The 27,258-nt window shown below is 32.9% G+C and overlaps 1 protein-coding gene across 4 annotated transcripts in view; it reads left to right on the plus strand.

Annotated features, from left to right (window-relative positions):
• The first annotated feature begins 10,861 nt into the window (after positions 1 to 10,861).
• The window catches only part of LOC136974071 (putative polypeptide N-acetylgalactosaminyltransferase 9), a 44,959-nt gene continuing 28,562 nt past the window's right edge, over positions 10,862 to 27,258 (plus strand). Inside the window, exon 1 of one of the 4 annotated variants that reach the window (XM_067268843.1) lies at positions 10,862 to 11,038. The gene's annotated coding sequence lies outside the window, so the exon portion shown is untranslated. Of the gene's footprint in view, positions 11,039 to 11,838; positions 12,058 to 14,877; positions 15,219 to 15,694; positions 15,840 to 27,258 lie in introns of those variants that run through there. The other 3 variants (XM_067268847.1, XM_067268846.1, XM_067268844.1) reach the window with 3 other exon arrangements.

Below are 27,258 nucleotides of genomic sequence, written 5' to 3' on the forward strand. Positions count from 1 at the left end.
AATTTTTAAAGGCAGTGAACATTCTCTGCTTCTAGAAAAAGATATCACAGAGAGAGAGAGAGAGTTGATTGAAAGAGGCTGGCTTGTGAAGTCTTTCCGAGCAGAAGAACGTTCTCACAAGCGATTGGAAGATATAAAGAAATCAAGTAACCAGTTATGTTGTGTCTCCTTCCAGTTTTGGGATATTTACTACATCCAGTAAATAGTGCTAATGGTTATTGAGTATTGTGGCGCCTCTTATATCTACTGCATCCAGCGATCCGGATTTTTTTCTCCACGTCTGGACTAGAAATGCTTTGTCGACATCACGAATGATGACTTTTCTGACAGAAAATGCTACCGTCTTTTTTTTCTAATGGAGCCATTTCCTCAAGAAATCAATTTTTGCTCATCTAATGTAATGGATAAGTTGATGCGCAATGCGTAATCCATCAGATTTTGTTCGAATGTCTTTAACGTTTTTCTAACCTTTTATTTAATATAAATTTGAGAAAAATTAAGGATAACGTGTTGCAATGTATCTTATAAAATACAATTTAGCGCTGGTGAATGATTATTTATTTACAGAAATTGAATATTAAATGTGGAATGTGGCATTATTCTACAAGTAACATAGGAAAAAAGTATGCGCTTTGATATTTTCTTGCTATTTTTTATTTTTTTTATAAAAATGCATACAATGGTTAGAAAAGATAATAAATTATTTAAAAATCACGCTATAATTTTCAAATTTATAAAATTATTACAAAATTCATGACTTACGTGAAAGTCTGCAAAGCGTATTTCAAGCGTAATACGCAATTCTTGTTGCTGTTTTTCATGGAAAATTATAACACACTACAATTCTGGGCTTTTTTTTAAATTAAATAATAAATTAATAAAGCTCCTCATGAGTGCAGAAAACATTTTCGTAGCGAAGTACGTCACGATTCCAATGACGTGTCGCGAAATTCTTTATAACCCATACCAACTCAATGATGCCTATAATGAATGAAGAGAAATTTGGTAACGTAAAAAAGTGCCTTAAGTGACACTAAAATATTTTAATTAGGGCACTTCATCCTTCGTAAAACAATATTGAAACATAATTTTAAATTTCTGAAAAAAATTGGAATGGTTCCATATGTAGCTGTCGAGTACATTTTTGGCAAGTAGGTCAAGGTTCAACATTAAACATCTGCTTTATCTTGGAATTTTATTAATGTTTTTTTTGAATATTTTACATTCTGAAGCGAGATAAATATATTTTTTAACGAAAAAGTATATATATAACTTTATTTTGTATTTTATAAAATTTAAAAAAGGCAAAGAATATGAATTGCGATTTCTTGACGGGAGTAATTTGTTCTATATTAAAATAATAAATAGTATTAAATATATACTTTTTATTAAATAAAATAATGCTTTAAATTGTTTAATAAAAATTTTACTTTATAAATGATTAAACATTTAATTATTTTATTTAAAAATAATTAAGTTTCTGTCGCTGATTCTGACTAAAAATGCAGTCTTTACAATTTATAAAATTAATTAATTTAAAAACAATAAAATTAAAATAAGCTTTAAAAAATTGTATATTTATAAAAAAATAAACGATAATTTGTAATTATAATATTAAAATAAATTTAAATAATAATTGTTATTTATAATTTACAAAACATTACAATGCGTCAGAGAAGTCGCGAGCGATACACGCTGCGACTTTCTACATCAACTTACGTCTTATTATTTATATTTAAAACTCCTAAACATATTTTAATCTGTACTGAATACCTTAAATTTTAACATTAAATACGTAAAATTAATTACAATTGACTTTTTTAACCGTTATAAAAAAAACGAGAGTATCTCATCGCTCGACGAAACTCGCGATACATTTTTATCGCTTGCGACGTTCGAAACTTAATTGCGTTATAAAAGTTAATTATAATTAAGCGGTTTTATATGTAAATAGTTATTAAGAATTGATTATGAAACGAAAATCCTTCGCGACGAGCCAAGTCGCGACTTAGGATTTATATCAATTAGATGGATTCAACCCCCTGGAGGAATGCAGGGTAGTTAGTGTTTGCAACAAACACGAGACTAGTGCATTAGCAGTGTTAATATTTTTAACGTAAATGAGAGAATATCGAAGAAAAGGAACCATTACTTCTTAATGGTCGCGCGCAATCTAATCAATATTACGTTACGTCCCAGTCTTCAACTCTTAGAAGTAGATGCGGTTAGTGGCATCCCTTTTCTCTGCCAGGTTTTAATATTGATTAATGTCCCCACCCGAAGACAATACTGCACTCTCCTATTTTCTTGTAAATACATTTATTACCGCGATTTTTTCATAACCGGCGACAAAAATAAATGATATAAAACTGATTACTTTATTGCTTTCTACCGTATTTCCCTGAATGAATCATTGCCTCCTCTTTCTACCCCCCTTTCTGCATGGAGTGCCCTTTTTCTGTGTGTGGAATTCTTCTGTCTGGTAATATTTTTAGGTTATATTAATAATAAATGTCATCATTTCCGTTGTAAATCGGGTGAAAAACAAGCTTCTTCCTTCCTGTTGTTGCTGCTAACAATGGAATGTTTCGGTTATTTCTGCGTTGGATCCACACGACACGCGTTGCCAATGGGGTGGATTTCCCGGGGGAAATTGTAAAGTGGATTATAATAAATTGTTATTAGTTCGCCTTATAACTATTTTCGGACGTTTGCCATCGCGTAAAATGATATTTTTGTAAGTAATGAGTAAAATATTATACTCGTTAATAAGTGATTTAGTTGCCACGCCACGCAATTGTCACAACATCGATGGTGAGTATCAAATTGATTTTTCTCTGTATACAAGTCAATTGTTCGATTCTTTTCATTTAGTCTATATTTAGAGTTATATAAAAATTACTTTCGGACGTTATTGTTCGTGTTAGCCTTGAAATTACACTGTTCATAAGTGTGTTATTGTAGAATATTCACTTAGAAAAGTGTTGTAAGTAGGCTGGCTTTCGAATTATTTTGCTGTTTTTAAGTAATTTTAAGCAAGTTTTGAGAAAATAATTGCTTTACAGGTAGATGTGTGTTCACACATCAATCTATACAGTTTGGTTAAGTAAGACTCACCTGCAATTTACTCACAGACAACTCACAGACAACATAAAATATAAAGTAACTTAATATGAAGTATATTGATAAAATTTTTATATAATCAAATTGATCATATTAGGGCTACAAGGCTACTTATGTGAATAAAATAATAAAGGAGTTAAATAGAACCTTCTACTGAACAGTCTGTGAAAAATTTAAATTTTATGAACCTAATATTTAAGTAATAATGACATAAATGTTTATAAAAATTCACATGGAACATCTTATCTGACGTTAAATGAGAAGGAACCGAACCTACTACTTTCGAATATATACAAATAATATTAAAGTTATTAACATAATTTTGGTAAAATAGCAGATAAATGTAGTAAGTTCGGTGGGTAGGTGGAAATGTGGTGAGTTTTCTGGTGATTGGTGAAAATGTAGTGAGTTCGTAATGAGTGGGTGAAAATACAGTTTTATAGTGAATGTTCATCTAAATGATAACTTCAAAATTAATGAAAACGGCATGAATTCAGTTATCATCATTAATTTTCTCGTAAGTTAGAAATTTAAATTTTTATTATAAATAATTACTGTTATAAAACTTTTAAGTAATTAAACTAATTTATTTAATATTGATGCATATTTTATGACCTAAACTTTTTAAATACCCGTTTAAATTTAGCAAAATATACGAGCTATTCTAAAATACACACGTTAGAATTCGTTAAAAATAAGCATAAAGATAAAATATTACATAATATATCTAGAATCATAATTTTCGAGTGATTTACTGTAAATAACGATTTTGAACATAAAAAGGAACAGTTAAAAACTAAGAAATGAGCTTAAAGAATGTCATAAAAGATTTATTAGATGTTAAAATTAGTTAGAAAAATGAAATTAATTTAGGAAACGTTTCAGTAGTCATTTATTAAAGTAAATTATAAGTTTATTTAAAAAAAATAAAATCCAATTATCTAAAAATAGGTTATGGAAGAAGAATAATGCCTTATCAATAACATGGTATAACAGAATATTTAACTGATACGACATATTTTTCTGTCATATCCACTAACAGGATGCGATAGCATCGATAAGGAGAAAGGATCATCAGAGGTTGACAATAACCGAACTCATCCGTGTGTTTCCACGTTATATATACAAGAATCGGTAAATAACGGTTACATAATTAATCGTCATTTAAACAATTAACTGAGCAAAATTAATTATAATCGTTACGGCTTGTTAGTTTAGATAATAATATCCTCTTTGGTAAAGGGTTTCGTCCATTATTAAACGAATTACAAACAATAATTAAACAATGCTTTTCCAGCGATTAGTAACTTAAACACACTCTTCCACTTTCTTCGTCCCAGAAAGTGCTCCTCCCGGAAACATTACTGGGAATTGGGTTGTCTTTCATTCAGCTCTGCTACTAACGAGGTTATGACTTCCGGTTGTCTGTCGTCCCGGAAGTTACGTCCATATAATGGAACGGATATTCCTTTCAAATAAAATCGGAGGTACAACTTGCTTTGGTTAAACTTTCGGTGCTGTTACTATAATTATTTTTAAATTTACTTTATTTTTATATACGCTTCCTTTATAAATCCCCAATATTTATTTATTTATTTTTATTTTTATTTTCTAAATTTATTTGCCTCTGTGGACGTCTCCATATTTGTTATCTTTCTCTAATCCTCGAATTGGTACCTGAATTGCTTAATTCTTTCATTAAAATGAATTATTTTTTATTATTTTAGTGTTTAGAAGACTCTAAAGCAGTAATTCTACACTAGATTTTTAAAAAATTTCCCGGGTTTTACTATAAAATAGAACTTTTATGTGGTCCATCACCTTTGTTATAGGTGTCAACCGCAGATGTCCTCCTACATTTTTTTTTTTTTTTTTTATTCTTCTCATTCGTGTCCAACTTATTCACTGATATATCGCCTACGTCTGAATATACTCTTTGACGTCAATAAACACGTCAGTGAAATCTGTCACACGTAAGATACCATCCTGAGTACAAACTTTATAAAAGTAGGGGGAACGGGGCGTGAAAGTAAATTTTAAACAATTTCATACATTCTTAGAATAGGATATTTTTCCCCAAACATGACATTATTCTTAGCAGATGCACCGCTGCTCATCGCACCTCTTAATAGCCTATTTATCGTTCTGCTTAGTCTACCACATCGCAATTTCACATCCCTTTGGGTGCCATATACTTTTTCCAAGTTGGTAAGTAATCGTATTTCACGAAAATGATCTTTCTCTTCCTTTATTGAATTTAATCAAGACGTTTCCTCTCATAAAGAGGGTTGATTGTGATGACAGTTCATTACAGTGGACGGGTAATGAGCGGTCAAATTTGTAGTTTTATTCCCCCTCCTCCTCCTGCTCCTCTTCATCTTCTTGGAGAGCAAAAACACAAACTTTAACTGGAAATGGGGAGATGTTTTATAAAACAGATGCTACATCAGTAACAAAAATAGCTGTTTAAAATTTTATATTGTTTATATGCCCGTTTTTATTTTGAATATTTCAATAAAATTTTTACTTAAAATGTCTTCCATCCCTCGCTGTGTTTGTGTTAGATGTAAAAATGTATGTAATCCGTTTGAGTGCAGTCGGACGTAGTATGATATATGAAAGCTGTGAATAGGAAAAACACCTTTTTCGAATGGAAAAGACAAGGGTGTGGCTTTAGATGTCTTAGTATGATTTATACATCCGTGACTTCACTTTTTTTATGAATTATAAAAATTGCATCCAGTCTACAGGTGAGGCTCACCCTTTCTTATAAAACTTTCATTCTTGTATAAATGCCATAATAATTATTCACCCAATAAAGATAATCTTGTCTGGAATATGCTGTCTAGTTCATCATTAGAGAAGATAAATGGAAGAAGTGAAAGTATATTTGAAAATATCGAAGTATAGAAGTGAAGTAAACCAATAAAATGCACTCTTCTGTCTGAGTGGATCATTTTTTCCTTCTTTTTTATCTTCTTCTGTCTTTATTTTCGATGAAATGCAATTCTATCCGAGAAGAAAGGACGTTTCTTAAGGATATTTGAATAGATACTGTGCAGATTTCCAATAAAGTATTCGTCTTTGATTGTCAGAGTGAAACAAAGTCCATTGAAAAAGCTATTTTGAAGAAGGCTAAAGAATGTTGGAAACGGAGAAAGTATTAAATTTGAAATATCTTTCATCAACATTTATTAAAATCCTTTTTCGAATGGATATGCCCTTTCGCAGTACGTTTAAATTTAGATAAAGAGTCGGGGGTTCGTTGCTGAAAGCGCCTCTGGAATAACATCAATAACCTATCTAGCGAGTTCGAGTCGCAATATAGAATCCTATTGATTTTAAGTTAAAGTAGATTTACTGTATATCTAGAAATATCCTCGATTAATAACGTGCTAAACGGTAATTTAAAAAATAAAATACGTGTATAAACAATTAACAGAAAATGTATTGTACGTACTTCTAACGTAAGCATTGTGCTGAGAGACACATCAATAATTGGACTAAAATGCTGTTATTTTTAAGCTAATTGGTTAAAATACACGCATATATTCATATATGACGTATAATTAAGACTGAAAATACATCCAAAAGTCAATTAACCGTGTATTATCATATTGAACAATTTTTGCATCGAATAAGGCAAAAAAACCAGCATTTATAATGGTTAATTGCTTTATGAACCACCTGTACACCTCACTAATACTCCACTTTACACCTAAGATATTGGGTTCCAGCTTAATTGTTAAATAACATCTTAAAATATAATGCGACTTACAACCATTATAATTCTGTTGCTTTAACTTAACTATTGTGATATATTGCAATTTGCAATACACTATAAATTATATATGAATATATGTAGAGTTGTTAAAACAGAGTTATATTCGGCATATGTGGAGTTGAGTAGTGATTAATATTGGTTAAGAAGGATGTGATAAGAATTGATGAGTTATCAGTAGTTGATATGTGTGTAAATATTACAGCAGATATAGATGAATAAGAGCTGTTTAGACAGTTGAAGTTGATTCAGCTGGAAATATATTAAACTAGATTTGATGTAAATAGTGAGAGTTGCACGGTGTGAATGATTACATTTGTTATATATAAGTCTATAAATTATGCTAAAAGTTTATTCAGTTGGTTAAATGTTGATTTTATCTTTTCTATAGTGCTCATAACAATAATTAGAATGCGCGAGAGAGTAAAAATTATCCTCCGAACTATTAAAACTAAGCATTTTATGAGCTTAAAATACTTACAAGAGACCAAAAAAGTTCTTGAAAATAGTGAAAATGCTATTAAAAGAACAACGACTTTGGAACTTCCGCAGCCTCAATCATAGGAACACCACACCCTATCCGTTAGTTAATTAAAACTAAGAGTAGTGGAGGGAAGTAGCTTTCTTTCCTTACTTACTGTTCCGCCGACTCCATCAAACTTCTTCCAACGTACAATCGATTTCCGGGATTCGATCAGCCACGCCTGGTGTTAGGACCTTTAGTATATTGGCGGAATTGGAGTAAAGTGAATCGTGACTGGTGCACAAATTACAATTATTGTTTAGGATTTTTTTCTTCCCCTCCTTTCTGGTGTGACGTATCGAGTTATTCTCGTGAATGGCTCCTTATTTCAACCTTCAATTTCGGTACTTCTGCGGTTCCTACATAAAAAAAAACACCGCTTCATCTATTCATTTCCTTTAGATAAAGAGCAGAAGAGATTTGAGGAAGTTGATGGGAAGAATCTTCTCTCGTTTGTTTCCTTGTGGATTACCAGATTTCTTTGCAATTAGCTAACTCTGAGGGGATTCTTTCTTTGCTGATAGATTTACCACTAGACGTATGGATCCGGCAGCACCCATATGTTACAGCTGGATCTACTTCAGCAAAAAGTGTTTAATGGCAGATGCTGCACCCAAAAAGTGAAGTGTGACAGCATAAACGATGGAGAATTTACCTAAATTCGAATCTCGTAAACAAGATAAAGTCATTGATAAGAAAGATGAGAAGATGGTAACACTAGAAAAGATCTAATTTTAAAGTTTATGTTCGCATAAATCCGATTTATAACTGATGTTAAACGATAAATCATTTTCAAGTATCGACGAAAGTTCTTTCTAACTTTCTTTTCTTTCTTTTGCCAGTTATAACAATGCCTCATCAATCACTTATAGTCTATAAAGTACTTATCGATGCCTAGTATCTGATTTATAATATCTAGTTCATCAGATCGCATTCGGAGGTTGGTTTAGATCGCTGCTTTACGATTGATCCATTGAGATTTTACACGAGTTTATCGATTTTTCTTTAATGTAGTAAGACAAATTTGATACAAACGATGCGTATTGCGGATTCTAGACTTAATATCCAGCGAATTCTACTTTATATAAACGTATTTAAATCATTGAAAATGCAAAATTAGAAGCTCGATCAATGGCGAAAAAACTTTAAAATTATATATATATATATTTCTATATTTTCTTCTTCTATTTTTTTAATTTTAAATATTGAAATTTAAAAGGATCTCTCTCTCCCTCTCTCGTATTGCTTCTCATTCTAGCAATTTATTATCCGGTATTTAAATTCATTATTTATGCTCCTTTCTAGTACGATAATTCCATTATTCATAGGCTATTCTACTTTTCCTCATATCGTGGATTTTCGAGTATTTATGAATATTTTAAATTCATTATTTATCATACGAAATGCTAGATCGATATGTGATGGATGGTAACTCGATATTTGCTTCGTCAAGTATATATATCATTAATACTCGGACGGTCACGTGATGCATTTCTGCATACGAATGACGTTATTATTCTCCTTACCCTTATCATAAGCCTCTCTACTTTCTAGCCTACTGTTTATATTGGCATATTATAATTTTTCCATCATCTTGGGATAAGCATGATATAGTATACAAAAATTTTATTTTTAAAAAAAATTATTATTTAAGAGATAAAAATGGATTTTTAAAGGTTAGCGATTGAAAATCGTCGCTAAATTAACGCGCGATATCGCTGGCGATTTGCGATAAAATCGCGCGACTGTTTTTTAAAATACATTCCATAAATTAACTGGTTTTTTATCTTAATTTGAACGTGATTAAAGGTTTTTCTAGGCTGAGTAATGGGTGTAAAAAATTAAAGTTTTAAATAATTAACACTGAAATGCTACATGATCAATAATAAAACTTTTTACACGATATTCTTGACGATCAAACTACGAGTTGATTACATTAAATTTAATGATTTTTGAGTTGTTGCATTAAGGAAATTGCTGTTTGAAACTTTATTTTTGACAAGAACTTTACTTTTTAGCTATTGATACTTCCTCCCCCTACTTTAACCTGACAAGTGTTTACCGATTTACGTGTTTTCCAGATGTTTAATCTTCTGAAACAATTTTTGCAAGTGTTTACTTACTGCCATATTATTGATTCGCTTGCCGTTTGAACTAGCCGCTCTCGGTAAAAATTTGTAATTTTTCACTTTCTGGATGTTAGCAATTACCTTAAAAGTTATATTTTACGTAATAATTATATATATATTTTTTAATTACTTATCTATTAATCTATTAATAAAGTAAGGAACTGTACATAACGTTGGATCTTTTACACACATAAAAGATAGATACATTAAACGTAACAGAAATAAACAGCATTTAGTATTCTAGAAATATTGAAAATAAAAATTAATTTTTGGAATTTGTTAAAAATTCACACCAAAAATATGTTTGAATTGCAATTTGTTTGTCAGATAGTCGCGCAATAAGAGCCCACCAGTGGTTAAAGCCCCATAACAATTAGTCGTGGGTTCGTGCTTCGCGAAAGGAAAGTTTTCCGGATTTCATTCACGTTTGTAACACCTAAACAGGGCCCAGTTTCCCTTAGAAAGTCCTTTCCCTTCAGAATATGGCCCATGTGTCGCGTTGCTGTATACAAATAAACTAAATCTCTGAGGAACACAAATTTAGACCATCAAACTACCATAATTGATCATTATAATCTAGGACGGAGTTCGAACTATGTATATACCCCATTACTTATCATGGGCAATAGGGATCGAGACATCGTTTCTCGTTCGTCACCCATGTTGTTTGACCCCATTGAGGGTCAGGTTCACCCATAATGAGCGTAACTATGTCTGGTCGTATAGAAACTTGCCGATGTCAGGCGTTAATAAACCAAACAACCCACCAAAATTAAAATTCCAGTTAACGTTCTTTCACTTGGCATTCGAGTTAACACACTCGAAGCACTTTTAACTACAGATTCACTTCAAAATATTTTAATTTAAAAGGGAATAAGGAGGGAAAATCCTGGAAGCCATCGTAAAAGAAGAGATCAGAATTTAATTTTAAAACTTAAATAAATTAAATTCTAGTTAAACAAAGGCTCACCCGATACCTTTAAACAGAATCATCTTTCAACAATCGCTGAATAAAAGTTGAAAAGTGTAGGATGGAAGAATGCATTACGGATACTTAACTAATTAATTGTATCTATTTTCAAGCATAAAATTTCTAAAAATAAAATTAGGAAAACGAAAAAAAAAGAACCGACGGCCAATTCCCAACACGATTTTCTTATTTTATTTACGAGCCATTTTTTCTCTCTTTTTTTTATTCCTGGCAACACTAGAGCAGAAAAATCAATTGACATTTGTACACCACTAGAGGGCGCCACTTGCCGGGAAATGCTACTACATGATCAATACGGCGTTAGCGGCATACATCCGCTAGGAGGCCGAGACAGAAGCTTGTCGAACAGAAGTATGTGTGGTTGGTAAAAGTTGTTGGTTGTGTGATATGATGTTTAGCCCCTCGATATTAAGATACTTTACGATATAACGATGTGTTATGCACAGGGAGCCAATGGGAAACAGTAAATTCTGCAAGACTTGATATATAAGGTGAGTGGTGTACATGACCGGATTGGTATGTTTAGCCTGGGGGTTACTAAGTCGCGGCACTTTGCCCCGTTTCGCCGGATCTTTTCTTCTACACGTTTTCACTTTCTGTGTATTAACCCCGTGTGACGTTGTTTGGGGTAAAAACTCCGTTTCCATCGTTAATATCCAGGGGATGCGCACGTAAAAATATTCTTAAAAATTGTTTTTTTTTTCGTATAGAAAGTTTGCATTTGCAGCGTGTGTCGTGTATTGTGCAACACTTGAATTTATTTAAGGGTTGCTACATAAATAAACAGATTACATAAGTAGTATAATTGATGCAAATCATTTGATATGGAGTTTGTACGCCGATATGCCAGGAACTTTTTGCTGGTTTCGGCTCCGAATTAACACATTTAGCTTGCCAAATTATCATTTTTTTAACAATTAGAGACGACAATAAAAATTGGTGATGCTCGAATTGTCTCCTTCATGCATGGCTCAGGAAAAAAAAAGGGGGTGATGCAAACTATTTTAAAAATGATCGAAGGTGCATGAATGATGATTACCTTTGACGTTAATGACTCAGATTTGGGGCTAGGCGGTAAGAAAACGTGTTCCTTTCAAACAAAGGTGTGGAACAGTGCCAAATCTTTTGTTCTATTTTGTAAATCGTACTGATAACCCAGCGAAAAATGGGCGTATTTCTGAATTCTGATACCCCGTAACGCTTCGCGTAACCGGAGATAATTGATATCAGATGTATACGAGAAACTATTGAATTTAAATGTATTCAATAATGGCCCAGAAGAATGATTAACTCTTGTTCCAATTGAATGTATAGACTACAGAGATGTAACACATATACTTTAATATAGGTTGAGCCTGTTTCCTGAGTAGATACACTTTCTAAATATCATCCGGGTTTGTATTTGGTTTGTAATTATCGTGTTCTCGTTTGTATATTGTGTGTATTTGTCGTAACATCCTGGTTCTGATTTACTTTCAACATACAACTGCTTCCTCATTCTTGTTTTCAAGTAAGTATGAATATCTCGTTAAGTATCTTTATTTATACTTGTATATAAATAGGTTTGATATGAAATTTTATAATTCGTGAACAATTTTCTAAACTTACGAGACGTATAATTTTCAAATCAATGAATCATTCTCAGATGTTCAGAGTTTATTTTTGCATGGGGAATATTTACTTGTTTTGCTCGAGTCATACAGCTGTAAACATGACTTTTAGATAAAGAAATGTTCGTCAGCTGATGAGTTTTATATTTCTCTTCCCTCTTTTTGCATGTCGAAAAATATAAATTTTAGTTTTAGAAATGGAATTTTATTAATGAAAATTAAGCATTTTTTAAAAAACATATATTAAATTGTTTTGTATAGAAAATTTCGTCAGCTGATGAAATGTACACTCCTCCCCTCTCTTTCCTCCAATTAAAAATTTTAATTTTAAAAAATATACAGTGTTTTTTTATTAATAAAATTCCGTTCTTGTACTGTCAAAACAGTTAATTTTCATATCTGAAATATACAAATTTTCTAAATAAAGGAAACATTCATCAGCTGATTTTCTTCCTCTTGACAATTGAAAAGTACAGATTTTAATTTCAGAAATGTATTTTTTTTTTAGATGACGAAACGTGTTTTTCTACTAGAAAATATGATTTTCAATTTCTGAAATGTATAAATTATTAATACAGTGTAGAAAAACAGCTGATGAAATGTACATTTTTTTTCATTTTTCTATTGAAAAAACACGCAAACCTTAAACTTTTTTTTCTTTTGTATTTTTTATTACCTACAGCTGCTGAAACATGAACCCTCCTTCATTATATGTTATTACTGTTAATGTTAATATAATATAAACGCATAATATAACGTGCTAAGTTATATTAATTATTAATAAACATAATTATTCGGTAACGAGTTCTACATAGATATAGAACATTATCATTTCAAAATATATCAGCTTTATATTCGGATATTACGAAACTAATTATTGTTTCTATAACAGCAAATACTTTGTACCTGAAACAGCATACATCATTCCTACGATAAAAGAATTTATTATTTACAGAGATAAGATTTCTATGTCCTCTATCAGCTCCGTGCTGACTTTATACGTCTCAAATTGCTATATCTTTAGCCATGAGATAGCACAGAGGTGTAATTTGATATATTTCTTCGAGTAAATGACAAATTTTAATGCCTAGTTAATTAACAAATATTAATTCTCTTTGACAAAATTTGACAGTTTTGATGGAATACCTGAAAATTGTCGGGTTACCAGAGCTGAAATTATTCACCTCTTTAATAAATTCTGCATGGGATCTATCGCATTTTAGATGCTACTTATTCAAGGTTGCGTCCTGACAAGTCAACCGGGGTTCAAGGTTGTTCAGTTCTTGGTATTAAAGGGTTATTCCCACACAGAGCGTGAACCATACCTTTAAATCATAGAATATCTAACGAATGCTAGTGGGTAATTTATTTAATTATCTTTTTTAAAATTAACCTTGAAAATACCTTTTAAAAATGGCTAAAGGGTTGGTTTCTTTTTTCACAGTTCGATTCTATTGTTTTCTATGACTTTTTAAACTGCGGATTGTGGTCAAAAATTTATTTTAAACTGTACTAAACGATCCGTGAAACTTCGGGAGGCGGTTACATGTCTTTACTTTTAAGTCGAACCTTCTATCATATCCTATTGTCCCCCGTGATGGCAACATTAAAATGCATGAGTTGACTCGGTTTACTTTATATTCTTTCCTTTTTTTTAGAATGTAAAAGTTGAAAATGGCGAGTCTAACGTCACTTTTATAAAAAAAAAGGGGGAGAAAGTTATACAAGTTTAGTGACAAATCTTCCATAAAAAAAGACCAAAAAACGCGCTGTGATTATGTTCGTTGAAAAGTCAAGTCATGAAAAGTGCATAACCTGAAATTCAAGCTGCGAGAGTCTAGCTATGCAGCATTTATTAAGTGTATTATCCTAAGCATTCCTCCACGCTTTTTTACTTGCAATATCCTGTGTTTATCTCATAGACTGATCGTTGGCATCATAGACAATGCGGTGTGTTTTCTATGGCATCATAGACAGTGTATCGCATTATCTATGATTACATTAATATCTAGTGTCACTAGCCTCACTGCAAAAGTATTTTTATAACACAGCTAGCCCTTCTTAAGCCTTCACTAGTCTCTGTAACACAGTAGCCTTTCTACAAAAAGTATAACGCATTCTGTTTCGTTACAGTGTCACCTTGCAAAAAGCTTTATTATAACACCGATTATCTTCCTGTAGTGTCAGTAGCTTTCCTTTAATAGTGCAAAGCTAATTTATTGCTCCTACCCAAAAATATCCCGTGCATACCCTGCAACGTACTGTATTTCATCATACAATAGCTCAGTTTTACTGTTACTTTTCTTGTTAACGGGCGCATTACGTAGAGTTAATATCATTATTTGTCATGTTTCAGGCGACAGTTTTGATACTAACCATCTGTTACGCTGAATATTTGCCAACGGGGTTATGAAATTTTTACATTGAGCTGCGGGATATAAATTCATCTTCTCTTCTACACTTTCAGACGTCTGAAAACTGATCCAAAAACTTGGATGCTCCAGTGAACTTTTTAAATAGGAGGACAAACAAACGAGGTGGATGTGTGAATAAACGTCAATAAAAATTATCTTGGCTAATAAATGGCTGAATGAGACGCGTGATGTTTTCAAAATCGACCAATAGTAGAACAATGACGTGTACTGGGAGAATTATTTTTAGCTGTTCCATCGATTTAACCGATCAATTTGTCCGGCTACTGGTCATTACTTTTATTCTTCCAAAAATTCAGTTATCATATGCATCGCGTGTGCTAACTCGTAAAGGTATAACAGCCCTATCGAAACATTGACTGTAATTTAACACGCTGCTAAATTGAAGACACGTATCCTGTACTTAGAAAAGTCTTTATACTATCGAAAATAACCCCTTTGGAACGTGCTATGGAAACATTTTGTACACACCCATTCAACTACTAGAAACTGGCATGTATAGTTTGAATGGGTGTGTGCGGGATATCAGCTGTATGACGGTACATTGAGGGTTTGTTTGCGACGTTAGGGTGTTTACGAGACAACTAATGGCTTAGATAGATAATCGAGGACGTTTACAACGTATTCACGTAAGTATTTTTGGGATTTGTTCGGGATGTTGACTTTTATACTAAGTATAGAGTGTGTCCGGCAGGTGTATGCAGTTAGAAAGAAAATTCAGGATGTTTACGTATATTATACAAGTTAACCTGTACAGTATCTGATAAGTTTGTATATCATTCATACACAGCTATATAAAACGCGTATAATCACGAACTGTTCAAACGATACAATAACCTACGCCGCCGGTATCACTGTCACAAACACAATCGCCACGGATAACGAACCTCGAGAACACCCCAACTTTACTTCACCGGCAATCACTAAATCAATAATATACAAAATTCATAAGCAGCGTGCATACGGCAGATACATCTTCCCTCGTCGGTTGGGGTAGAAATTGCTTCAATTTTTTCCCGGTATCGCAGTAAAAAGCGATCCTGCCGTTGTACTCTCTCCCTATTGTAAAAGTGGAATACGACCAGTTGTGACGTCACATTCGGGAGTAAAAGTGCCGCTCGCCACTTGCATCGGTGTGCAACTGGCAGAGAGTACAAAACACTCCTCACCCGGTGTGAAGCATGTGCCCGTGTTACTCTTGAGTGTGCTGAGTTAATAGACGAATGACACGTATTAAATTTTCAAGCTAAGTAAGTCAACCCTCTTCTTTATTTTGTAGAAAAAAAATTAGATTTTTTTAGATAATTAAATGCTACTACGGGATGTGTGCTTAAATTTCTTCCGCTTGCGACAGTAAAGTGTTTTAGTGCGATAAGTAATTTCCTCCGAATGTGGCTTCCTGTGTAAACGTATACAAGCCTAATTTTAATACTGTAATTGCTAATTTTTCTTTTTTATAATTTTCTCTACTGTAAATCCTCATAGAACCTTTAATTTTATAGAAACCTGTAAATATTTGCGTCTCTTATAATTTTGTAAAAGTGATGATCCTCATACTTAATGGCATTCTAACACATTTAAGTGTCGATATATACTTAAAATATATAAATATCTTCTCTGGCATGAGTAAGTTACGTGTAAAATTTGCTCACGTCACTTCTCACGTAACTATAATTTATACGTATACGTTCTCGTCTCTTCTGGCATAATTAGCATACAAGTAAAATTTCACATGTGTGTACAAGTAATAATGTATAAACTTTGTGCATAAGAAGGTCGAAGAAGCACTTCTCGAATGACTGTTCCTTCTTCGCTTATCGGCGCGCGTAACTTTCTATAGAACTTTCGCGCTTCACACTTCAATTACGTGTAGCAGAGCAGGGAAAAAGTACAGTGGAACTATATCACAACCAATAAACGTCAATAGCTGAGTTTCCGTATTTCCGATTTTGTGGAGAGGCCATAAAACTCTCCAGTTGGGCTTCTCTGACCGACAACTTAGTCGACACACTAATCCATTCATCATGGCGATTGGGAAGAGCAGTCGTACGTGTCTTATCTTGTCAAAGCGAAGCTGTGTAAACATTCCACGATGGGACAACCACTTGAGCTTGTCGCATCGTCACTTGCAGCTTTCACGTATGTCAATTGAGAGTATAGAAGATACTCCAACTTGGCGATAACCATTTTGTTTCTCTTGATCTCGCGCTCTTTTGTTTGTATTTTAAGTTTCCGAGTAAATTTTTTACGAGTATCTGAAGACACTCTTTGTCAATTTCATTAAGATTTACGTAACGATGGGCGCAGTTTGATGTCGGCTATGGGGCGTGCTGCTGCGAGAACAAATTGCATACCAGAGATTTATCGAGATAAATGTACTCATTAGCACTTTTTCTGAGTATCTCGGATACTTTCAACAGATTATCTCGTACGATTAATCATAAAAATCTCGTTTAATTGAAAGTTCTTGGGGAGTTTTGTATTTTTCACAAAGAACTCCTTGGATAATTATTGACGTAGGTAATGAGGTGATGCTATTTTTATGGGTTTTTAAGTATCTTCTATGATCTAAAAGTAGTCGTTTAAACCTCTTTTCGGTGTCTTTTGTACCGTTTTAATATATTAAAAGAGGATCATTAAGAGAACAGAGTCGAGTTCTGAGAGCGATTCGTCGCTTGCGGACTCGCCGAGTCGCGCGCGACAAAGCGACGCTATGTCGCGACCGACTTAGCTGTCACGTTGCGAACGAACAATAGAAAGTGGAATTTAAAATTTGATATGCACGAAATTACACGAAACGTGATGAAGGATTTTGCAAAATCGACGGCAATAGAGCGCATCACTAGTGAGAAAAATCGCTCCTCGCTTCGTTACTCTGGAGGTGACTTAAAAATAGAATTTTAGAATAAAAATATGCGGAAGTAGCGCATATTTTGGCATAAAAGATTTAATTATAAGTCTGTTATTCAAGTTCAGAATCAGTTCTGTGGAAGAAAGTCGCGCGTGTGACGTGAGATTCATTAAGGAAAAAATACAAAAAAATAAAAATAATAACAGGTTCGGTTCGCTAGTTACGCTTCGTTCGTACACGCCCTTCTTATTGGAAATAAAAATGTTAAACGTGTTTATTTTTTTTTTAATTTAATAAGTGAGAGCTAATTTAGTGAATAACGCCAGTTTTTTCGAATGGTTTTTATATACTGAAGTGTTTGACTCGTTATATGAATCCATCTTTTTGACTGCATCCAACTGTTAAAGCATTAGATTTATGGCCAAAAGACGTGGGTTCGGATCTCACTAGGAGGCAACTTATGTTATGAACAAAACTTACAGTTTGGAAAGCATCCAACCTGTTAGAACATTAAATTACCAGATGTGGGTTCAGATCTCTCCACATGCAAACCTGATACATATTAGTTCCTGGTATGAACTGAACTTGCATCTGCAAACGTGTCCAACTGCTGGAGAATTGGATACAATGCCAAAAGGTGCGAGTTCTGAACTCACAACCAGTGTAAACGTGTAGCTCCTGGTGGGATATGAATTCACACGTTGTTAATCTCGCTCCTTTATAATTTTTGGGGTTTTTACACGGATAATTACGTTCTGAACGTTATTTGTAACAAATAAAATTCGTTTTATTGATACGTTATTTATTTATGTACCAATTTACAAGCAGAAACATTAAAATTTATCAACGAAACCATCTGCAGTCATATGTAATTTATTATATTCTGCTATCGATACATAATAAAAAATCATAAAATAGGTTTCAGCAATAAAATAAATCATTAAACCTATGCTTACGAATCATAAACAAATGCAATAATGATTAATTTCATGTTAATTTTCATGCTAATTCATCCAGTAAGTATTGTGTTACATCTTGCAATATTTTAAAAATATTTTTTTTTTTTCTGATGGAAGGTCAGCCAATCGTCAAATTCGACTGACCTGGATTGAACAGACATCACCGAACAAGAGGATATGATTTTTTTCTCTCCTTCTCCTCTTCTCTGCTTCCTCTGTTTGCGAGTGCATTGCCACTCCACCACACACTTCTAGTGCAGGAAAATCGATTTGTATTAAAATTTACGAATTTTAAACCGGATGATTTTTCACAAAAATGTTCCTCCCTTAAAGAAAAATATATTAAGCATCGTTCATCTTAACTTATGGCAATGGAAGGTTTGTTTTTATCTAGTAATTCTACACCAAAAATCGATTATAACCGGTTTCTTACTGTGGACTTTGACTATTGTAACCCCTTTGCATGCATTTTCTATGGTATTCAAAGCATTTTGTGCAATTGCATTTTGCAGGAATCATCGTTAAAAATCTAAATCCTCAGCAGTTAAGTTAAATCTTCAAAATTACGGATAAATTGAGGGAAAATTTATCTATAAAATTGTTTATGCTCAAAGTTGACATGACGATTCATAATGAAGAAGACCCAGAGAAATTTTTGTTAAAAATTTATACTATTTACAAAATAAATTAAATTTTCCTAGCATTAATACGTGATGATTCTCTCAAAATATTTATAAGTTTTTCTTGGAAGAGAGCCTAAATGAAGCAAATGTACAGGGATTTAATAGGGAAAAAAATCCTTTTATGTAGCAACTCTAGCTATAAAAATAACATCTGTATCAAGTTTTACATAAATTTTTAAGCTTTAACAAGGGGGTGTTTCATTAAACTCTTCACCATATGACCTGCAATTAACATGAGTTAAACATTCCCGATCGTTAAACATATATTTCATATTCATAAGCGTTGTGAAGAAAATTCTACTAAAGTAATGTAAGCAATGACTCCATTCTTTGTTCATAATTAAAATTAGGAAAAATTTGCAAGAAATTCCTACATAATTTACTCATTTGCAACGAATTTAACAATAACATTTGATTACAGATTAGGTAATTTTTTATAATTAACCAGGAATTTCCCACATGGTTCAGGAATCAGCATGAGTCGTGCATACTTTGTTCTATGACCCGTATTGATCCCATACTCATAAAAACACGTTTACACAAAGGAAAAAAGCATGTTTACACAGAGTTTTAACATGACACAATAAAATTTTACCCTATTTATCCCCCAAAATTTCAATAGAGAAGTTGGCGTCATAAACTTAAGCTTCCAATTTAGTTCTGGCTCAGCGTAGAAGTCACGAAGAGGAAGTAAAGCTGTATATCTGTATATATAGTATCAAAACCTCATATCTTGTGATATTCTTCAAGTGTTCGTGTTTACTTATCTTCTTAAGGAGTTGACAGGTGCAACTCATCTCGTCTGCGAACTCTAACATCTGCTCCTAGACTTAGACTTATTGATAGAAAGATGGGGGTGGAAAATGGAGTTAAAGCATTCAAATTAATCCAATAATATAAAATTCACACTTTGCAAAAGCTGTATCAAAGGAATATTCGTTTATTTATTAAGAAATATATTCAATTTTTATTCGTAATTAGCTTACCGTCTGACTTAATTCTAAACGAAGATATACGATTTGTAATTTAGCGAGCGTGTTTTCATAATAGAATTTATAATTTTGCATAGAACAGTTTTGACTTTTAACATTTAGTTGTTACTATAGTAGCATATCTTTTATTATTCTACAGACATATCCAATTCTGTCTTTTGAATTTCAATGAAGTCAGCTGCAGGTAGAGAGGATATGATTGACAACCCCTATGGGTAAAATAACCTAGATGGAACTGTGTTCTACTCACTTCCACACTTCAGAATGTGTTTCTCTCTCTCTCGAAAGAGGAAAAACTAAACTTTATTTATTTATTTTTTTCTTTATTAAACTAGAAAGTTGTTTCGTCATATATATATAATTTTTTTTATCAAGTTTCCCTCCTTTTGTCTCTAGGAAGAACTTAAAATTCGTGATAAACTTTTTTAAAGGATGGGTTTGCTTAAATCGAGGTCAAATTTTGTAATTTTAAGAGTAATTTTAGATAGTCGAGTGAAAAATTTGTTTGACTGTACAGCATTTAAAGTATTCTCTCTTTCATTCGGAGGAAAATCTTCTGATTTTTTGAAACGTGTCAGAGGATAAATTCTGTTCGCGTTTTTAATGGCGCTTGAATATTATTGAGGAAATTAGAGTTTTATTATTTTTTTCTTAAATTAGAAGGTTTATTTTATTAATTTATATCTAATTTCCTTAAGTGTAAGCTCAAAAACTCGATCAAAAGTTAGGATCATTTCTCTTTCTAATGTTAGCTTTAGTATCCCTTTGATAGAGTTAAGCTGGAAAAAATTACTAATCCACTATAACAATATGACATTCTTCTTTTTGGAGGAAAATCCTCTGACTTAATATATATTTCGGAGATTAAATATGGATTTTTCTTGTAGTAAATGCACAAAGTTCGGAGAAAACTTAATATTATTTTTATGTCACAAAGTTTGTTTTCCTAAAATAAAAAAATAATAATTTTATAAAAGAGATCGAAAATTTGTTAGTTTCTAGGAAAGATGAATTATTAAAATGAGGGAAAACGTCCCTGGAGGTATTTCAACTTTAAAGAAGAAGAAGATGAATTTTCTATTCGCTGGAACGAAGATGAAGAGGGAAAAAACCAAACAGTGATTCGCCAGTCGATCAAATATTCATCCCCTCGGGGGAAAATCCACTGACTAGTAGGAGGATAAATAGGAATTTCTTCTTTAATCAAGGTTCAGATACTTACAACGTAAGCAACTCTCATTTTCAGACGGTCCTATTGGTATCATATTTCATAGAATTTCACCTTTAAAAAAAGGAGTATTCAAAGATTTAATTTTATAAAATTAAATTTTCTCGCTCAAAAATAGCACCCATTTTGCATAATTACTAATCTTAAAGTACAAACTTAGAAAATGAATTTTCTAAAAATATCCATTCTTAGAAGTTTAATTTTGTTTAAAAGTAAATAAAGGAGAGAGAAGAGAGAATTTTCCACCCAACCCGTACTATGATCTATTGATTTTTGTAGCACATAAAAATTCTCATTTATCCCCATAATAAACGTTGGAGATCAATAAAAATTCCGAAGGTCAAATTAGCAAATTTGTAAGAAGTGATGCTATTTGATACAACTGTTTGTTTCTTTGTTGTGGTTTCCAAGAAGAGGAAAAAAAGAAAATAAAAACCTCCTCCTTTGAAATTCTTGGACTACTTCCAAGCTTTTGGGCCTCCTCTCGCAAGAATGTGGAACCGAGGTGGCCACTTTAGAGTATTTATAGAAAGGCCCACCTGCCATTTTTGGCACTGTGCCGCTGGTTAGCTTCACAGATGCAAAGAGGATTCGAGTCATTGTGGAGGCCCCCCAACAGAGACGTTACTAACGGAAATTTGTAGCCAATCCAGCCTTTAAAATGTAGTTAAAGTTTATTAAAGTAATTGGAATGGGTTTCCTTCAAGTTGTAGTTTCTGTTAAGACTTTAAAATTGACTTCTTACCTCGTTAAATTCCCCTTCAACAAACATCCTTTAGAAAAACCTTCCTTTCTTTGATTTCAATAGATATTTTTCTAACCCCCGTTTAACTTTCTCTTTAAGGAAAAAGATTTTTCTCCTATTTTTAAATGGTTTGTTTCCTTTATTGAAATATAAAAAAAGAAAATAAAGTATTTATTTCAACCTTGTAACAAGAACGTTTGTAAACAGTCGAGTCGAAAGTTGACCCTTGAAACGAGAAGTTCTAATGTCATTGAAAAGCACAAACTCTATTGATTCTGTTAAAATGAAAAAAAGAAGAAAGAAATAAGAGAAACATAAGAGGGAAGAAAAATTGGAAATTTCTCATAAGCTTAAAATTAAAGAATTTCCAAACATCTGGCTATTTTGCCATTTATCCTCTGTGTTTATAGATGAACTAAATCAAACGTATGGTTTAACATTCTCGAATGAGTGATGGTGACTTTATGAAGTAAATCGATATCTCAAACTTTCGGCTTTTTCCTCCACTAGATGGCATCAAATGATAGGCGAAATTCGAACTTCCAACATGTTGCCATCGTAGATTTTTTTCACGTTATCTAAACCTTGTAATGATAAAGAGTGGAAGCGGTTCTTCGCGTGTTGAACTAGATCCAGACTCAACTACCAAGAGTTACGATAAAACTATGTTTAGCTTTCTGGGAGTTTGCAATTGGTTTCCAATAACAAAGAGGCTCCAGTAATAAAGCTCCAAATTTAAATATTGAGACATCGGTTATGTTTAATCGCTGGAACCATCAGTAATCCAATTAATAATAGATCTTCCGGATACTGGTGGCTCTAGTTATAAGTTTAACTGCTGGCACCACCAGTAGTCCAACTACTGGAACCTCTAGCAGTTCAATTAATATTAGAACCCTGAATTCAAACACCTGATTGTTTCAGTTAGCAGTTCAACTAGTGGAACCTTCAGTTGGATTGCTAGTAACATCAGTTGGATCTATAATTTTAATACATTTCCTAAAATTGCAGAGTGATGATTGACCCACACTTATAGTGAACATTTCAAAGTGGATCTTCAGCTAATTATTGCATTGTGTATCATAGTTAATAATGCAAGTAGTAGTTGAATTCACTTCGCTAAAATCTCTCTATATACATGTTTAATGGCAGTTATATACACCATAGAGCATACAAATTGGACCTTCAACTACCTGATAACAGCAACTATTAAGTTATATTCGCATTTCAAATCCAATACAGTAAACACAATTAAACCTATCGCAGCAACTACTATGGTAACTATTAGTGTATAACAGTTGAAGTTTTAGGAATAGAAGCATTATAAAAGCAGTTGTAACGCTTCTTTAATGTACAGAAAAAATAATTCTTATTTTAGCATTCGACTAATTTTATTCTAGTACTGTACTGTACATAGTGTTCTGATGTCTAATGCAGAATCCCCCGTCGATAAAATAAATTAGTCACTCTGTTTTATGGTGTTTTCTCATTGAACAAAAGCTCCACCACCCCACATCGATCAGGATGTGAGTTACACACGTGGGGACGAAACAAAAAACGATGACTCATCTACAACCTGAACACAATTAAAATAATTAAAAAGTAAATCATTTGTAGAGATTTGCACGTGGATCCTCTCCTAATTTATACAAAATTAGATAGAAGAAACACTAAGAAATGTACAGTAGTTGTAGTGTTAGTAGTAATAATCAGAAGAAACGTCTCTCTTTCTCACTATAGCATTTACATTAAAGATATAATTAAATTTCAGCGAATGTCGGGTTACATGCGGTGTTGTGCGTTATCTCAATTCTTAATTGTTGGCCCCGGTATGCGACTTTGTACTGCTTGACATTCCTCTGTTGGTTTCATCGTCGTGTTTAATCAGTCTTGATTTATGTACAGTAATTCCGGTAACTTCATAAACACGTAGTCGATGCATTACAAGACTAGTTAACATCACACAGAAACTATACCAAAGAATATGTATCACTTTCGTATATTAGTTGCTTGTGTTTTTGACTTATATTCATATTTAAAAAACACGGTTGTACATACATAATATATACTTGTTTATTACTAATAAATGGCTTAAGCTATATCCTAGTTAATTATATATTTATGCATCTACAGAGAAGGATAAACAGATGTAGCCAGCTGCATATTATTAATAGAGGGAACGAAGCGTTTAATAGTTACAACACACCTATCGAATTCTGACGTTTGATCTGAGGTCAATCTTTAAGCTAGGTCAAAGGCTACTGTCTCTTTTTTCTTTCTTTCAAACTACTCTGCACACAATCATCGACTAAATTAACTCAACCCCCTTTCTTCTGGGAAACATCAAACATGTGTCCGGGAAAGTTGTCAGGTATGTAGGTTAGACACCCAGGTAGATGTGGGTCGTGGATGTCATTGTCTGGGGTCACGACACTTCACTAACCGGTTCTTACAGCAAAGAAGATACTGGTAATGAAAATGTCGTGAATTTTTTCTTTGTAAATGCGGAGGTTGCGTAGAGTGACTCGAAGTGGGACGCCACCAGGTCAAAGGTCACCCTTCCGCCTTCACTAATCAAGCAAGAGACGAATGTAGAAGCGAAAAACTCACTCTTAAGTACAGGAAAATGTCGTGTGCAGTTTCTAGCTACGTAGCAATAATTCTGTTTCCAGGAAAAACACGTCACAGGAAATGTAATTTATTTTTAAATATTTTCAGACATTAGAATTGTTTTTAAAAACATCGTAAATACGGTCTTCAAGGATAATTTAAGACACGAAGGGGTTCAAGGTAGACGACTCTTCCATATTTTCTTTCCGAACAAAGAATTCTCATAGCGTATAAAGGTCGGTCGCATCTTAATTTTTCTTTATTTTTAAACATCAATAAGAAAAGTTTAATTTTATTATCGATAGTTTAAGTGCCGACGTGTCACTTTGGCTTGTCATTTCACGCATGCTCAGATAGTGTAGCGGTGTCACACCCTTTCGTTGTCATCGGGGGATCTTTTCCTTTATAGAAGTGTCATGTTATGTCTTTCTGCTTCGCGGCTTCTTAAACAGTTCTCCTTCTCTTTTGTCAACACACGTCTTCTCCTGAGCCGAGATAGTTTACTGAATCAGTTCAGGCGTTTCTGACCTTTCGCGAATAAAGATTCGATACCTCTTTTTTTAAGATGAAGATTACGACCCGTGACGTAATTTAAAAATAAAAATTCTATCTTGTTAGAGGTGTTCTGGGAAACTAATCTTACGGCTAAGCAAATACGCTCATGGCTCCGTCTTAAAAAAAAAAATTTTTACAATAAAAGATTTTTAGCCCCTAGTGAAAAGTAATTTTATTTTATATTTAGTGAAAAATAATTTTTTTGGAGGATGATAGTATTTTTTTCGTCTAACCTCCAGTGAAAAGTGAGTTATATAGCCTTTAGTGAAAAGTAATTTTTGTCCCTAGTGAAAAGTAATTCTTTTGCCTCCAGTGAATTTTTTTTCTATCCACTTGTGAAAAGTAATTCTTTTTCTAGTTCCTTAGAGGAAAAATATTATTCGCTCCCAGTGAAAAAGTAGTGTTTTGTCTTTAGTAGAGTGCCTTATTTTCTTGCGTATAATCTAGATATTTTTCTAATCCCCTGTAGAAAATAAAAACTCCACGTAACCCGCACCACTGCATACCCCGTGCTTACAAGAGGAACCACTGCTCCAAAGGCAATGCCTTTGGAGCAATGGTTCAAAGTGTCTTTCAAACATAGATAATACAGAAACTGCGGTAATTTTTTCATATTCATTAGTGAAAAGTAGCATTTGTTCTTGTTTTATTACAAAATAATTGTTTGCAGTGAAAGGTAATCTTCCATCCTACTTAAAAATATTATAACTGAAACTTTTATCATACAGTTCAACTATCTACAAAAAAGGTTAGTTAAAAACACATCCGGGTTCAAAGGATATAGTTATAATTTATCAGATGGAGTCACATATTCTTTTAAACCACCTTTTGACTCTGTTTGATATCCATCTACGCCTTCTCGTATAAAGCTTAATAAGACAGAACTGGGTAAAGGATATGGGCATTATCAGGTACGTATAATTGCCCATTTTTCTGTTCCAAAGCATCAAGATTTCGTTTGTACTTTTTTATGGCTCGTTACGAATCTTTATTCGGACGTTTTCGATTATAATCCTCCACTTTCTGTGGTCTCAACGATAGCTTTATCTTGCTCTATCCCTTGTTATCCTCCATCATGGTGTAATTTTATCTGACAATCAGTTCTGTAGCAATTCGATTCCATATAATCTTGCGAGAGGAAAGTTTTATTTCCCACCAACTAACAAGAAAAAATTGTTTTTAAAAAAATCCTTACCAAATTTTTTTGTGGGATGTTGCTCTTTCTACATCCCGATTGTGATACTAGAAAGCAGCATCCTGTGAAATCTTACTGGAGCACCCACTCTAATCCGTAAGGTATACATATTTTAAATTGTTTTAACTTAGTTCAAACTTCTCGATACCCTTCAGTAAGCACTCATCTGTAGTTTTTCCCACTCTACATGGCAAATACTTACTTTATTATACCATAAAAAAGCGAGTAAATCAAGAAAAACGAGAATCCACCATCTTGAAAAACCACGCAACGGCTCCGAAACATAGAGCAAAGCCAATTTAAATAAACTAGAAAAGGAATTCCTATCAATTCTACAAAATCAAAATCCATTCATTTATCATTTTTCGGATATTAAATTTCCATATTTCAAGTATCCCTGGATATTTTGACAGTTCATATATATAGAAACTCGTAAGAGATGATTGATCATTTCAACTATACGAAAGTAAAGTAAGTAAAAATAAAATAGAAGAAGGAGGGGAAAAAATGAGAGACTTAATCCGTGTTCTTCCTATTTACCTAAACGATTACAATCGATGGAACTAACCAAACGAAATTGCTTGTTAAGGCAAAAATGGCGAAATAGCATCGCTACCAGTGGGAGTTGGTGTCGAACGTGACTCTTGCGATACTCTAGTAACTAGATTATGTGAATTCTTTGTTTATCCAACGTGATGACGGCCGCATGTGTGTCGATCTTTACGTATCCAATGGGGATTGATAAGAAAGAATAACAAAACACTAGAAGAAATCCCATTCTGACTAACCCCTTTATTCCGAGATATTCAATAAACTATATATAGTATTGCCATAAATTGTATGTGTATACA

The sequence above is a fragment of the Centruroides vittatus genome, unplaced genomic scaffold (genome assembly GCF_030686945.1).
Source record: "Centruroides vittatus isolate TY-2023 unplaced genomic scaffold, ASM3068694v2 contig_341, whole genome shotgun sequence".
Taxonomy (NCBI): Eukaryota; Metazoa; Arthropoda; class Arachnida; order Scorpiones; family Buthidae; genus Centruroides; species Centruroides vittatus.